The sequence below is a fragment of the Stenella coeruleoalba genome (genome assembly GCF_951394435.1).
Source record: "Stenella coeruleoalba genome assembly, chromosome: 17".
In the NCBI taxonomy this organism is placed as follows: Eukaryota; Metazoa; Chordata; class Mammalia; order Artiodactyla; family Delphinidae; genus Stenella; species Stenella coeruleoalba.
The window spans coordinates 54145949-54162242 of NC_137163.1; positions in this window are offsets into that span (position 1 = coordinate 54145949).

Here is a 16294-nt window from a genome sequence, read left to right on the forward strand (position 1 = left end):
CTGACAGCAACAGCAAAAACAAAACATTTTCCTATTTCTTTGAATTAGAATCTATTTCTCTATCTGCTTTCTGTATGAAATAAAGCTATCAATCCATCAGTTTATCCATATGTATTTTCCCTTTCAACACCAATGCCAGGCAGTAGAATCCAAAGCTTCCTGCTAATGGTTTCTGTAGCAAAATCCTTGTCCACCTGCAGGACTAATCTCCAGCTTTAAATTCAGGATGAGATCTACTTTGGCATTTATTTCCTTCCACTTCTCTTCTGTCAATTTCTATTTTAACAATGTAATGGAAAAATATAACTAATCTCATTATGACAGCATGCTCTGATATCTACTTAGTTTCCATCAGCTTCTTTTAAATCTCATTTTAGAGCAGTCTTATTTAATTTCTACAAAACGATTCAGTCCCCTGACTGGTGAGAACCCAAAATACCAGAAGGTAATATACAACCTAGCTCAATCAGTGTGCATGTATTTGTGTATATGTGTGACTGGTTTTGTGTATAGCTAGTTATCCATAGAGCAATATGCACATATAAAGATAGGTATACTTCTTTTTTTTCTTTTTGAGTGCCACTTTTTTTAAAACACCTTTATTGAGTATAATTGCTTTACAATGGTGTGTTACTTTCTGCTTTATAACAAAGTGAATCAGCTTTACATACACATATATCCCCATATCTCCTCCATCTTCCATCTCCCTCCCACACTCCCTACCCCATCCCTCTAGGTGGTCACAAAGCACCAAGCTGACCTCCTTGTGCTATGTGGCTGCTTCCCACTAGCTATCTATTTTACATTTGGTAGTATATATAAGTCCTTGACACTCTCTCACTTCGTCCCAGCTTACCCTTCCCTCTCCCTGTGTCCTCAAGTCCATTCCCTACATCTGCATCATTATTCCTGTCATGGCCCTAGGTTCCTCAGAAACATTTTTTTTTAAAATTCCATATATATATTTTTTTTAGATTCCGTATATATGTGTTAGTATATGGTATTTATTTTTCTCTTTCTGACTTACCTCACTCTGTATGACACTCTAAGTTCATCCATTTCCCTACAAATAACTCAATTTCATTTTTTTTATGGCTGAGTAATAGTCCACTGTATATATGTGCCACATCTTCCTTAACCATTCATCTGTCGATGGACACTTAGGTTGCTGCTATGTCCTGCCTATTGTAAATAGAGCTGCAATGAACATTTTGGTACATGACTCTTTTTGAATTATGGTTTTCTCAGGGTATATGCTATTTGCCCATTAGTGGGATTGCTGGGTCATATGGTAGTTCTATTTGTAGTTTTTTAAGGAACCTCCATACTGTTCTCCATAGTGGCTGTAATCAATTTACATTCCCACCACCAGTGCAAGGGGGTTCCATTTTCTCCACACCCTCTCCAGCATTTATTGTTTGTAGACTTTTTAATGGTGGCCATTCTGACCGATGTGAGGTGATACCTCATTGTAGTTTTGATTTGCATTTCTCTAATGATTAGTGATGTTGAGCATCTTTTCATGTGTTTTTGGCAATCTCTATGACTTCTTTGAAGAAATGTCTATTTAGGTCTTCTGCCCATTTTTGGATTGTGTTGTTTTCTCTTTTGATATTGAGCTGCATGGGCTGCTTGTATATTTTGGAGATTAATCCTTTGTCAGTTGCTTCATTTGCAAATAATTTCTCCCATTCTGAGGATTGCCTTTTCATTTTGTTTATGGTTTTCTTTGCTGTGCAAAAGCTTTGAAGTTTCATTAGGTCCCAGTTGTTCATTTTTGTTTTTATTTTGATTTCTCTAGGCAGTGGGCCAAATAAGATCTTGCTGTGATTTATATCACAGAGTGCTCTGCCTATGTTTTCCTCTAAGAGTTTTAAAGTGTCTGGCCTTACATTTAGGTCTTTAATCCATTTTGAGTTTATTTTTGTGTATGGTGTTAGGGAGCATTCTAATTTCATTCTTTTTCATGTAGTTGTCCAGTTTTCCCAGCACCATTTATTGAAGAGACTGTCTTTTCTCTATTGTATATTCTTGCTTCCTTTATCAAAAATAAGGTGACCATATGTGTGTGGGTTTATCTCTGAGCTTTCTATACTGTTCCATTGATCTATATGTCTGTTTTTGTGCCAGTACCATACTGTACTGATTACTGTAGGTTTGTAGTATAGTCTGAAGTCAGGAAGCCTGATTTGTCCAGCTCTGATTTTCTTTCTCAAGATGGCTTTGACTATTTGGGGTCTTTTGAGTTTCCATACAAATTGTGAAATTTTTTGTTCTAGTTCTGTGAAAAATGCCATTGGTACTTTATAGGGATTGCATTGAATTTAACACAAAGATTGCTTTGGGTAGCATAGTCATTTTTTTAATTTCTCTTTAGATTTTTCATCATTAGTATATAGGAATGCAAGAGATTTCTGTGCATTAATTTTGTATGCTGTTACTTTATCAAATTCATTTATTAGCTCTAGTACTTTTCTGTAGCATCTTTAGGATTATCTATGGAGGGTATCATGTCATCTGCAAACAGTGACAGCTTTACTTCTTTTCCAATTTGGATTCCTTCTATTTCTTTCTCTTCTCTGATTGCTGTGGCTAAAACATTCAAAACTATGTTGAATAATAGTGGTGAGAGTGGACAGCCTTGTCTTGTTCCTTATCTTAGAGGAAATGGTTTCAGTTTTTCACCATTGAGAATGATGTTGGCTGTGGGTTTGTTATATATGCCCTTTATTATATTGAGTTAAGTTCCCTCTGTGCCTGCTTTCTGGAGGCTTTTTATCATAAAAGGGGGTTGAATTTTGTCGAATACTTTTTGTCCATCTATAGAGATGATCATATGTTTAACTCCTTCAATTTGTTAATATGGTTTATCACATTGATTGATTAGTGTATATTGAAAAATCCTTGCATTCCTGGGAAAAACCCCACTTGATCATGGTGTATGATCCTTTTAATGTGTTGTTGGATTCTGTTTGCTAGTATTTTGTTGAGGATTTTTGCAGCTATGTTCATCAGTGATATGGCCTGTAGTTTCCTTTCTTTGTGACATCTTTGTCTGGTTTTGGTATCAGGGTGATGGTGGCCTGGTAGAATGAGTTTGGGAGTGTTCCTCCCTCTGTTATATTTTGGAAGAGTTTGAAAAGGATAGGTGTTAGCTCTGCTCTAAATGTTTGATAGAATTCACTTGTGAAACCATCTGGTACTGGGCTTTTGTTTGTTGGAAGAGTTTTAATCACAGTCCCCATTTCAGTGCTGTGTTTGGTCTGTTTATAGTTTCTATTTCTTCCTGATTCACCCTCTGAAGGTTGTGCTTTTCTAAGAATTTGTCCATTTCTTCCAGGTTGTATATATTATTGGCATATAATTTCTTGTAGTAATCGCTCATGATCCTTTGTATTTCTGCAGTGTCAGTTGTTACTTCTCCTTTTTCTTTTCTAATTCTATTGATTTGAGTCTTCTCCCTTTTTTCTTGATGAGCCTGGCTAATGGTTTATCAATTTTGTTTATCTTCTCAAAGAACAACCTTTTAGTTTTATTGATCTTTATATTGTTTCCTTCATTTCTTTTTCATTTATTTCTGATCTGATTTTTATGATTTCTTTCCTTCTGTGAATATTTGGGTTTTTTTTTTTTTTTGTTCTTCTTTCTCTAATTGCTTTAGGTGTAAGGTTAGATTTTTTTGTTTTGTTTTGTTTCTGTTTTTTAGGTTTTTTATTTGAGATATTTCTTGTTTCAAGAGATAGGATTGTCTTGCTATAAGCTTCCATCTTAGAACTGCTGTTGCTGCATCCAATAGGTTTTGGATGTCTGTGTGTTCATTGTCTTTCGTTTCTAGGTATTTTTTAATTTCCTCTTTAATTTCCTCATTTATCTCTTGTTTATTTGGTAGTGTATTGTTTAGCCTCCATGTGTTTGTATTTTTTACAGATTTTTTCCTGGAATTGATATCTAGTCCAATAGCAATGTGGTCAGAAAAGATACTTGATATGATTTCAATTTTCTTAAATGTAACAAGGCTTGATCTGTGACCCAAGATATGATCTATCCTGGAGAATGTTCCATGAGCACTTGAGAAGAAAGTGTATTTTGATGTTTTTGGATGGACTGTCTTATAAATATCAGTTAAGTCCATCTGGTCTAATGTGTCATTTAAAGCTTGTGTTTCCTTATTTATTTTCATTTTGGATGATCAGTCCATTGGTGAAACTGGGGTGTTAGAGTCCCCTACTATGATTGTGTTACTGCCAATTTCCCCTTTTATGGCTGTTACTATTTTCCTTTGTATTGAGGTGATCCTATGTTTGGTGCATAAATATTTACAATTGTTATATCTCCTTCTTGGATTGATCCCTTGATCATTATGTAGTGCCCTTCTTTGTCTCTTGTAATAATCTTTATTTTAAAGTCTATTTTTTGTGATATGAGAATTGCTACTCCACTTTTCTTTTGATCTCCATTTTCATGGAATATCTTTTCCAATCTCCTCACTTTCAGTCTGTGTGTCTACATCTGAAGTGGGTCTCTTTTAGACAGCATATATATGGGTCTTGTTTTTGTATCCATTCAGCCAGTCTATGTCTTTTGGTTGGAGCATTTAATCCATTTACATTTAAGGTAGTATTGATATGTATGTTCCTATTACCATTTTCTTAATTGTTTTGGGTTTGTCATAGAAGGTCTTTTCCTTCTCTTGTGTTTCCTGCTTAGAGAAGTTCCTTTAGCTTTGTGGTAGGACTGGTTTTGTGATGCTGAATTCTGCTAGCTTTTGCTTGCCTGTAAAGATTTTAATTTCTCTGTCAAATCTCAATGAGAGGAAAAAAAAAAACATTCTGTCTCAAGACTGAAGAATCAGCTCCTGTCCCAGTGTATCCAGGCTGCCCAACTGCCCTAAGGTTTTCCAGTTTGTGAGGCAAGAACATTTTCATTGGTACAAACATGGCAGAGTAAAAGGACGTGCTCTCACTCTGTCTTCCGAGAACACCAGAATCACAACTAGCTGCTAGACAATCATCGACAGGAAGACACTGGAACTCACCAAAAAAGCTACCCCACATCCAAAGACAAAGGAGAAATAACAATGAGATCGTAGGAGGGCAGCTATCACAGTAAATCAAATCCCATAACTGTTGGGTGGGTGACTCACAGAATGAAAAACATTTATACCACAGAAGTCCAGCCACTGGATTTAAGGTTCTGAGCCTAATGTCAGGTTTCCCAAACTGAGGGTCTTGTAACAGGAGGAGGAATGCCTAGAGAATCAGACTTTGAAGTCTACTGGGATTTAATTGCAGACCTTTGACAGAACTGGGGGAAACAGACACTCCAAACTTGGAAGGCACACACAAAGTAGTGTGTGCATTGGGACCCAGGGGAAGGAGCAGTGACTCCAGCAGAGACAGAACCAAACCTACCTGCTATTGTTGGAGGGCCTCCTGCAGAGGCAAGGGGTGGCCATATCTCACCATGGGGACAAGGACACTGGCAGCAGAAGTTCTGGGAAGTACTCCTTGGTGTGAGCCCTCCAAGAGTCTGCCATTAGCTCCACCAAAGAGCCCAGGTAAGCTTCGGTGTTGGGTTGCCTCATGCCAAACAACCAACAAGGAGGGAACCCAGCCCCACCCATCAGCAGTCAAGTGGATTCAAGTTTTACTCAGCTCCACCCACCAGAGCAACAGTCAGCTCTACCCACCACAAGTTTCTCCCATCAGGAAATGTGAAAAAGTCTCTTAGATAACCTCATGCACCAGAGGACAGACAGCAGAAACAGGAAGAACTACAGTCCTGTAGCCTGTGGAACAAAAACCACATTCACAGAAAGACAAGATGAAAAGGCAGAGGGCTATGTACCAGATGAAGGAAAAACATAAAACCCTAGAAAAACAACTAAATGAATTGGAGATAAGCAACCTTCCAGAAAAATAATTCAGAATACTGATAGTGAAGATGATCCAGGACCTCAGAAAATGAATGGAGGCAAAGATCGACAAGATGCAAGAAATGTTTAACAAAGACCTAGAAGAATTAAAGAACAAAAAAAAGATGGTCTGATGAACAATACAATAACTGAAATGAAAACTACACTAGAAGGACTCAATAGCAGAATAACTGAGGCAGAAGATAAGTGACCTGGAAGACAGAATGGTGGAATTCACTGCTGGAGAACAGACTAAAGAAAAAAGAATGAAAAGAAATGAAGACAGCCTAAGAGACCTCTGGGACAACATTAAATACAACAACATTCACATTATACGGGTCCCAGAAGGAGAAGAGAGAGAGAACAGATCAGAGAAAATATTTGAAGAGATTATAGTCAGAAACTTCCCTAACATGGGAAAGGAAATAGCCACCCAAGCCCAGGAAGCACAGAGAGTCCCATACAGGATAAACCCAAGGAGAAACATGGCAAGACACATAGTAATCAAATTGGCCAAAGTTAAAGACAGAGAAAAATTATTAAAAGCAACAAGGGAACAATGAAAAATAATATACAAGGGAACTCCCATAAGGTTAACAGCTGATTTCTCAGCAGAAACTCTACAAGCCAGAAGATAGTGGCATGATATACTTAAAGTGATGAAAGAAAAGAACCTACAACCAATATTACTCTACCTGGCAAGAATCTCACTCAGATTTGATGGAGAAATCAAAGGCTTTACAGACAAGCAAAAGCTAAAATAATTCAGCATCACCAAACCAGCTCTACAACAAATGCTAAAGGAACTTCTCTAAGTGGGAAACACAAGAGAAGAAAATGACCTACAAAAACAAACCCAAAACAATTAAGAAAATGGTAATAGGAACACACATATTGATAATTACCTTAAACATGAATGGATTAAATGCTCCAAGCAAAAGACACAGGCTTGCTGAATAGATACAAAAAAAAGATCCATATATATGCTGTCTACCAGAGGCCCACTTCAGACCTAGGGACACATTCAAACAGAAAGTGAGGGGATGGAAAAATATATTACAAATACATGCAAATGGAAATCAAAAGAAAACTAATGATCATGGGATCAATCCAAGAAGAAGATATAACAATTATAAATATATATGCACCCAACATAGGAGCACCTCAATATATAAGGCAAATGCTAATAGCTATAAAAGAGAAAATTTACAGTAACACATGAGTGGGAGAATTTAACACCACACTTACACCAATGGACAGATCATCCAAAATGGAAATAAATAAGGAAACAGAAGCTTTAAATGACACAATAGACCAGATAGATTTAAATGATATGTATAGGACATTCCATACAAAAACAGCAGACTACACTTTCTTCTGAAGTGCACATGGAACATTCTCCAAGATAGATCACATCTTGGGTCACAAATTAAGCCTCATTAAATTTAAGAAAATTGAAATTGTATCAAGCATCTTTTCTTACCACAATGCTCTGAGACTAGAAATGAATTACAGGGAAAAAAAACCCATAAAAAACACAAACACATGGAGGTTAAACAATACGTTACTAAATAACCAAGAGATCACTGAAGAAATCAAACAGGATATCAAAAAATACCTAGAGACAAATGACAATGAAAACATGACGATCTAAAACCTATGTGATACAGCAAAAGCAGTTCTAAGAGGGAAGTTTAGAGCTATAGAAGCCTACCTCAAGAAACAAGAAAAATCTCAAATAAACAATGTAACCTTACACCTAAAGGAACTAGATATAGAAGAACAACAAAAACCCAAATTTAGTGGAAGGAAATAAATCATAAAATCAGAGCAGAAATAAATGAAATAGAAACAAAGAAAACAATAGCTAGAAACAATAAAACTAAAACCTGATTATTTGAGAAGATAAACAAAACTGATAAACCATTAGCTAGACTCATCAAGAAAAAGAGGGAGAGGATTCAAATCAATAAAATTATAAATGAAAAAGGAGAAGTTACAGCAGACACCACAGAAATACAAAGAATCCTAAGAGACTACCACAAGCAACTCTATGCCAATAAAATGGACAACCTGGAAGAAATGGACAAATTCTTAGAAAGGTATAACCTTCCAAGGCTGAACCAGGAAGAAATAGAAAATATGAACAGACCAATCACAAGTAATGAAATTGAAACTGTGATTAAAAATCTTCCAACAAACAAAAGTCCAGGACCAGATGGCTTCACAAGTGAATTCTAGCAAACATTTAGAGAAGAGCTAACACCCATCCTTCTCAAACTCTTCCAAAAAACTTGCAGAGAAAGGAACACTCCCAAACTCATTCAATGAAGCCACCGTCACCCTAATACCAAAACCAGACAAAGACAATACAAAAAGAGAAAAGTACAGACCAATATCACTGATGAATATAGATGAAAACTCATCAACAAAATACTAACAAACAGAAACCAACAGCACATTAGAAGGGTCATACACCATAATCAAGTGGGATTTATCCCAGGGATGCAAGGATTCTTTGATGTACACAAATCAATCAATGTAATACACCATATTAGCAAATTGAAGAATAAAACCCACATGACCATATCAATAGATGTAGAAAAACTTTTAACAAAATTCAACACCAATTTATTATAAAAACTCTCCAGAAACTTGGCATAGATGGAACCTACCTCAACATAATAAAGGCATATGTGACAAACCCACAGCAAACATCCTTCTCAATGGTTAAAAACTGAAAGCATTTCCTCTAAGATCAGGAATAAGACAAGGATGTCCACTCTTGTCACTATTATTCAACATGATTTTGGAATTCCTAACCATGGAAAACAGAGAAGAAAAAGAAATAAAAGGAATACAAATTGGAAAAGAAGAATAAAACTGTCGCTGTTTGTAGATAACATGATACTTTGCATAGAGAATCCTAAAGATGCCATCAGAAAACTACTAGAGCTAATCAATGAATTTGGTAAAGTAGCAGGATACAAAATTAATACACAGAAATCTCTTGCATTCCTATACACTAATGATGAAATATCTGAAATAGAAATTAAGGAAACACTCCAATTTACCATTGCAACAAAAAGAATAGAACACCTAACAATAAACCTACCTAGGGAGACAAAAAACTTGTATGCAGAAAACTATAAGACATTGATGAAAGAAATTAAAGAAGATAACAACAGAAGGAGAGATATATCATGTTCTTGGATTGGAAGAATCAATATTGTGAAAATGACTATACTACCCAAAGCAAACTACAGATTCAATGCAATTCCTATCAAATTACCAATGGCATTTTTTACAGAACCAGAACAAAAAATCTTAAAATTTGTATGGAGACACAAAGGTCCCAAATAGCCAAGCAGTCTTGAGGGAAAATAATGGAGCTAGAAGAATCAGATTCCCTGACTTCAGACTATACTATAAAGCTACAGTAATCAAGACAATATGGTACTGGCAGAAAAACAGATACACAGCTCAATGGAGCAAGATAGAAAGCCCAGAGACTAACCCACGCACCTATGGTGAACTAATCTATGACAAAGGAGGCAAGGATATACAATGGAGAGAAGACTGTCTCTTAAATCAGTGGTGCTGGGAAAATTGAACAGCTACATGTAAAAGAATGAGATTAGGGTTTCCCTGGTGGCGCAGTGGTTGAGATTCCGCCTGCAGATGCAGGGGACATGGGTTCGTGCCCCGGTCCAGGAAGATCCCACATGCCACGGAATGGCTGGGCCTATGAGCCATGGCCGCTGAGCCTGTGCATCCGGAGCCTGTGCTCCGCAACGGGAGAGGCCACAAGAGTGACAGGCCTGAGTACCACAAAAAGAAAAAAAAAAAAAGAATGAAATTAGAATACTCCCTAACACCATACACAAAAATAAACTCAAAATGGATTAGAGACCTAAATATAAGACCAGACGTTATAAAACTCTTACAGGAAAACATAGGAAGAACTCTCCTTGACATAAATCACAGCAAGATCTTTTTTGATCCACCTCCTAGAGTAATTGAAATAAAAACAAAAATAAACAAATGGGACCTAATGAAACCTCAAAGCTTTTGCACAGCAAAGGAAAAAACAAGATGAAAAGACAACCCTCAGAATGGGAGAAAATATTTGCAAATGAAGCAACTGACAAAGGATTAATCTCCAAAATATATAAGCAGCTCATGCAGATCAATATTAAATAAACAAAAAACCCAATCCAAAAATGGGCAGAAGACCTAAATAGACATTTCTCCAAGGAAGACATACAGATGGGCAAGAAGCACGTGAAAAGCTGCTCAACATCAGTAACTATTAGAGAAATGTAAATCAAAACTACAATGAGGTATCACCTCACCCCAGTTAGAATGGGCATCATCAGAAAATCTACCAACAACAAATGCTAGGGAGAGTGTGGAGAAAAAGGATCCCTCTTGCACTGTTGGTGGTTATTTAAATTGATACAGCCACTATGGAGAACAGTATGGAGGTTCTTTAAAAAATTAAAAATGTAGTTACTGTATGATCCAGCAATCCCACTACTGGGCATATATGCAGAGTAAACCATAATTCAAAAAGACCCATGCACCCCAGTGTTCACTGCAGCACTATTTACAATAGGCAGGTGATGGAAGCAACCTAAATGCCCATCGACAGTTGAATGGATAAAGAAGATGTGGTACATATATACAGTGGAATATTACTCAGCCATAAGAAGGAATGAAATTGGGACTTTTGTAGAGATGTGGATGAATCTAGAGACTGTCATACAGAGCGAAGTAAGTCAGAAGGAGAAAAACAAATATCGTATATTAACGCATATATGTGGAACCTAGAAAAATGGTACCGATGAACCAGTTTGCAGGGCAGAAATTGAGACACAGATGTAGAGAACAAACATATGGACAGCAATCAGGGAAAGCGGTGGGATGGTGGGGGTGGTGGTTTGATGAATTGGGTGATTAGTGTTGATGTTTATACACTGATATGTATAAAATTGATGACTAATATGAACCTGCTGTATAAAAAAAAAATTAAAAAAAAAAATCTCAATGAGATCCTTGCTGGTTAGAGTAATCTTGGTTGTAGGTTTTTCCCTTTATCACTTTAAATGTGTCCTGCCACTCCTTTCTGGCTTGCAGAATTTCTCCTGAAATGTCAGCTGTTAACCTTATGGGGATCCCCTTTTATATTATTTGTTGTTTTTCCCTTGCTGCTTCTAATATTTTTTTCTTTGTATTTAATTTTTGATATTTTGAATAATATGTGTCTTGGCATGTTTCTCCTTGGATTTATCCTGTATGGGAGTCTCTGCACTTCCTGGACTTGATTGACTACTTCCTTTCCCATATTAGGGAAGTTTTCAACTATATTGTCTTCAAATATTTTCTCAGTCCCTTTCTTTTTCTCTTCTTATTCTGGGACCCCTATAATTCGAATGTTGCTGCATTTAATGTTGTCTCAGAGGTCTCTAAGACTGTCCTTAATTCTTTTCTTTCTTTTTTCTTTATTTTGCTCTGCAGTAGTTATTTCCACTATTTTATTTTCCAGGTCACCTGTCCATTCTCTGCCACAGTTATTCTGCTATTGATTCCATCTAGAGAATTTTTAATTTAATTTATTGCAATTTTAATCATTGTTTGTTTGCTTTTTAGTTCTTCTAGTTCTTTGTTAAATGTTTCTTGTATTTTATCCATTCTATTTCCATGATGTTGGATCATCTTTATTATCATTACTCTGAATTATTTTTCAGGTAGACTGCGTATTTCCCTTCATTTGTTTGGTCTGGCAGATTTTTACCTTGCTCTTTCATTTGTGTTTCTCTGTCTTCTCATTTTGCTTAACTTACTGTTTTGGGGGGTCTCCTTTTTGCCGGCTGCAGGTTCATAGTTCCCATTGATTTTGGGGTCTGCCCCAGTGGCTATGTTTTGTTCAGTGGGTTGTGTAGGTTTCCTGGTGGAGGAAACTAGTGCCTGTGTTTTGGTGGATGAGCCTGGATCTTGTCTTTCTGGTGGGCAGGACCAAGTCCTGTGGTGTGTTTTGGGGTGTTTGTGACCTTATTATGATTTTAGGCAGCCTCTCTGCTAATGGGTGTAGTTGTGTTTCTGTCTTGCTAGTTGTTTGGCATACAGTGTACAGCACTGTAGCTTGCTGGTTGTTGAGTGGAGTTGGGTCTTATTGTTGAGATGGAGATCTCTGGGAGAGCTTTTGCCATTTGATATTACATGCAGCTGGGAGATCTCTGGTGGACCAATGTCCTGAACTCTGCTCTCCCACATCAGAGGCATAGGCCTGACACCCGTCCAGAGCACCAAGACCCTGTCAGCCACATGGCCAGGTATGTGGGGAGTTTCTTGCCTTTTGGGAAGTCTGAGGTCTTTTACCAGCTTTCAGTAGGTGTTCTGTAGGTGTTGTTCCACATGTAGATGTATTTCTGATGTATTTTGGGGGAGGAAGGTGATCTCCACATCTTACTCCTCTGCCATTTGAAGGTCTCCCCAGATATACTTCTTTGAATGTAATGTTTTCTTCATGGATTAATTTGTGTGTTTCATTATTAAATTATCTTTAGCAATGTTTTCCAAAGATGAACCTGAATTACTTGGTAAAATATAGCTGTTTATTTTCAATGTTTTGAAATATTATAAGTTTGAAGTATACTTTGAATCCATTTAATTTTGAATAATGAAATTTGATGTGCTGAAACTGTATTCTTTTAATATTGTAATCACTGTGTGTTAGGCACTGTATCAGTGATTGAAGTTTCAAAGACAAATAAAATATGTTGCTATGGGCTTCCCTGGTGGCGCTGTGGTTGAGAGTCCGCCTGCCGGTGCAGGGGACATGGGTTCGTGCCCCGGTCTGAGAAGATCTCACATGCCGTGGAGCGGCTAGACCCGTGAGCCATGGCCGCTGAGCCTGCGCATCTGGAGCCTGTGCTCCACAACGGGAGAGGCCACAACGGTGAGAGGCCCGCGTACTGAAAAAAAAAAAAATTGTTGCTCTTCCTGAGGTCTAATAGTAGTAGTTTTCCTCCCTGTGTACATTAAATCACTTGGGGAGCTTTGGAGTCTTATGAGCCCTATCCCAGTGGATGGTGATTGGCTTAATTTTTAAAGCTCTCCAGTTGATTTTAATATGAGTCCACTGTGAGACCCTTGTCTTACATCTAAAAGGGGAGGCTGAAAGTCACATAAACGGATATTCACCACCATGTAGTAGGAACCTTGAATAGACATGCACAGGAGCTGTGGGAGATGGAGAAGGATCAGAGAAAGCTACTGAAGTTTATGAGATGTCTGTTGGGGGTGGGGTAGGGTTGAGGAGTGGTACCATGCTGCCTAAGTTGAGTTTTGAACATAGAGCTTATCAAGTAGTGGAGAGAAAAGTGGTTAGGAGTATGGAACTTCAAGGGAAGGAAATCAAGAAAGAGGAAACTATCTACAAAAGGACTCATATAACAGCCTGGTGTGTAAGAACTACTTGCCCTTTGGCATTTTAGAACTTTCAGCTGTGCATCTGGGAGTGGCAGACATGGAACCAGAGTGGAAGAGATCATGGAGCATTGTTAAACCTTACGTTATTTTATAATACATATTCAAATCCCTATTTAACAAAGAGAAAAATAGGGTAAAGTAATAAAGACAAGAAGGCCCTGAGCAAGCACTCAGTTTTGAGAGTTGCATATGGAAAGACAAGTTACATAATCCTAATCTATCTTGGTGGTCACTAAGGAAAGCAATGATGCTACAGACTGAATATAGTCACATGTGGAAATATTGTTTTTGATATATCATAGGAGATATAATGCCTAAGACATGTGTAAAATCAAAAAAAACTCCTTCCTTGCTAATTTGATCTCCTTATTCTAGACATTAAAAGACATATTAACTTCCCCAGCTAATAAAAAATACTTATTAAAGACATGTAATATTGTAGGCACTGTATATCAATTTTGGTCTGCAAAGCTTAGTCATATATTTTGGCCAAAATAACCTTCACCATTCCAATAAGGTCAATTAAATCATCATTGGTTTTATGGCTAATCTTTAAATTTTTTTTTAATGGAAAATGTGCATTTCTGGATCTGAGAGAAAGATCACACATTTTTAACTTTCTTTCCTTGTGAGATGCCATTAAGATGATATTAATGAAATAAAAATGGTTTAAATTCACAATGCTGAAGAAGAGCGGTGATGACAAGAAAAAGAATTCAACATTCTTAAGATATACTAAAAGAGAGCTGAGGAATAGTTACTGATGAAGTCAAAGCTGCAGGCTAAGGTAAGTAAGTAGGAGGCTGTAGCCAAGGGTGTGACAGAAGTTCTCTGTGGACCTTAGGTTGGGGAAGGGGGTTGGTGTTTGACAAGCCAAATAAAGAATGAGAATGGAAAGATGGGGGGGGATGTGGATTAATTACAAATCAATAGGTGAAATGATTGAATAGTCACCTCTTTTCATTCCAGACATTTAACACTACTCACTCATCACTAAAAAATTGAATGAACTCTCTGAAGAAGAACTAAGATAATTAGAATGGACATGAGAGCCTCAGAACATTCTTATTTTAGAGCCCCAAAGCATGAGGTCCCTATCTTCTTGAGAGTAATAATCAATAAGCAATGTAAACTACTTAGAAGTTACACTCTGCTCTTTATTGTTTAATTCTTGGGACTGAAGATCACCAGGTTTTACATCAAAATTTGTAATATGTAAGAACCCAATGCCCTCAAACATACAAAATGACTTTGGTGTAGCAGTGCTAATTTTGGGATCAAAAGGAAATTTTAAAATATCTAACATTTAAATTTGTAGTATTAGAGAGATTCAGGAAGATATTGTATCTCCACAAAAAGAAAAATGCAAAACAGGAATGAGATTCAATAACAAAGGAATGATTAGAACACAAGAAAGAAACATTTAAATGTTTAATGTGAGTGTAGAATTAAAACATAATGGAATGGTTGGAAGATGAGGAAAAGGAAATATCCCAGAGATATATAAGACAAAGGAAGTCAGGAAATATTATTTTAAAATTACAAATATAGATAATTAAAGCAGGAGGTTAAATATCCAACTAATAGGTATTTGAGAAAGAGAGAATAGAGGAAACATAAGAAGAAATTATCAAATAAATAATGCAGAGAATTTCCCAGACTGAAGATCACAATACTATACATTAAAAGACCTAGTTAGATTGAAATACCTATTCACTGTATTGGGAAAGTTGGAAACACCAAGGCTAAATAGAAGATTGTGAAATTCCAGAATGAAAAAAGCAAAACAAGTCAGAAACAAAACAGATCACCTACAAAGAAAGGAGATTAAACTGACTTACTTCACAATTTTGGCAGCAACGGTGGACTTGAGAGGACAGTGAAGAATGCCTCCCAGATTCTTTACTTTTCTACTGATAATTTTGATACCTAGGAAAAGTATCAATCAAGTGTGAAGATGGATTGAAAACCTTTTTTAGACATTTAAGAAATCATAAGACTTATTTATCATGCATCCTTCTTAGCATGTTATTTTAAGAGGTACTTCAGTAAAATGAGCTAATTAACAAAAATCAAAAAGTGGATTTAAACCTGTAAAGCAATGAAGGAAAATCCAGAATTAAACTTGTACACAGGTTTAAATGTTAAGATTGGGGCAAAAAGAAAGATTGCTCTGGGAAGATGATCTGCATAGATTTAGATAGCATAATGGTACAGTTTGAAAATATAGAGTACCTAAAAAAAGAAAATTGATTATTTTTCTTAAAGGCAATTAGTAACTGCAAGAAACACAGATAAAACCTTCTACTAATTGAACATTCATAGTAGAATTCTCAACATTACCATAGTCAATAATACTTACAATAACATGAAAATACATTCATTTCACATTTTAAAATCAATGTAAAGTCAAAGAACAGAGAACCTAATTTTACTGGCTTAATGGGATCAGTCTTGACAATATGAAAGTAAAAGTGCACATGACACAATTGGATAGCAAAAGGAGAAAGACAATTAGAAAGTTATTGATATCCATGTCTTAATATTTTAATCTTTAGTGTCAATAATACCATACATATTCTGTGACGTAAGAAATAAAAATTATAAGCAACATTTAAATGTAGCCAAACTAAGCAATAGAGCATATAAACTTGGTGATGTAGCTATGCTCAGGGTTAAAAAATAAAGTGCGTCTGGTTGAATACATCATACAAAAAGGGCAAACTCATTTAATAAGTTGATAAAAGAAAAAATACCAACATAAATGTTATTGAAAAATATGGGTGTAATCACCAAGGCGAAACAGTTGCAAGAGGTGAATATGTGGAGGGCTGAGACAAGATGGTGTTATATTTGATTTTTAACTATCTTATTTGGGTTTTACAC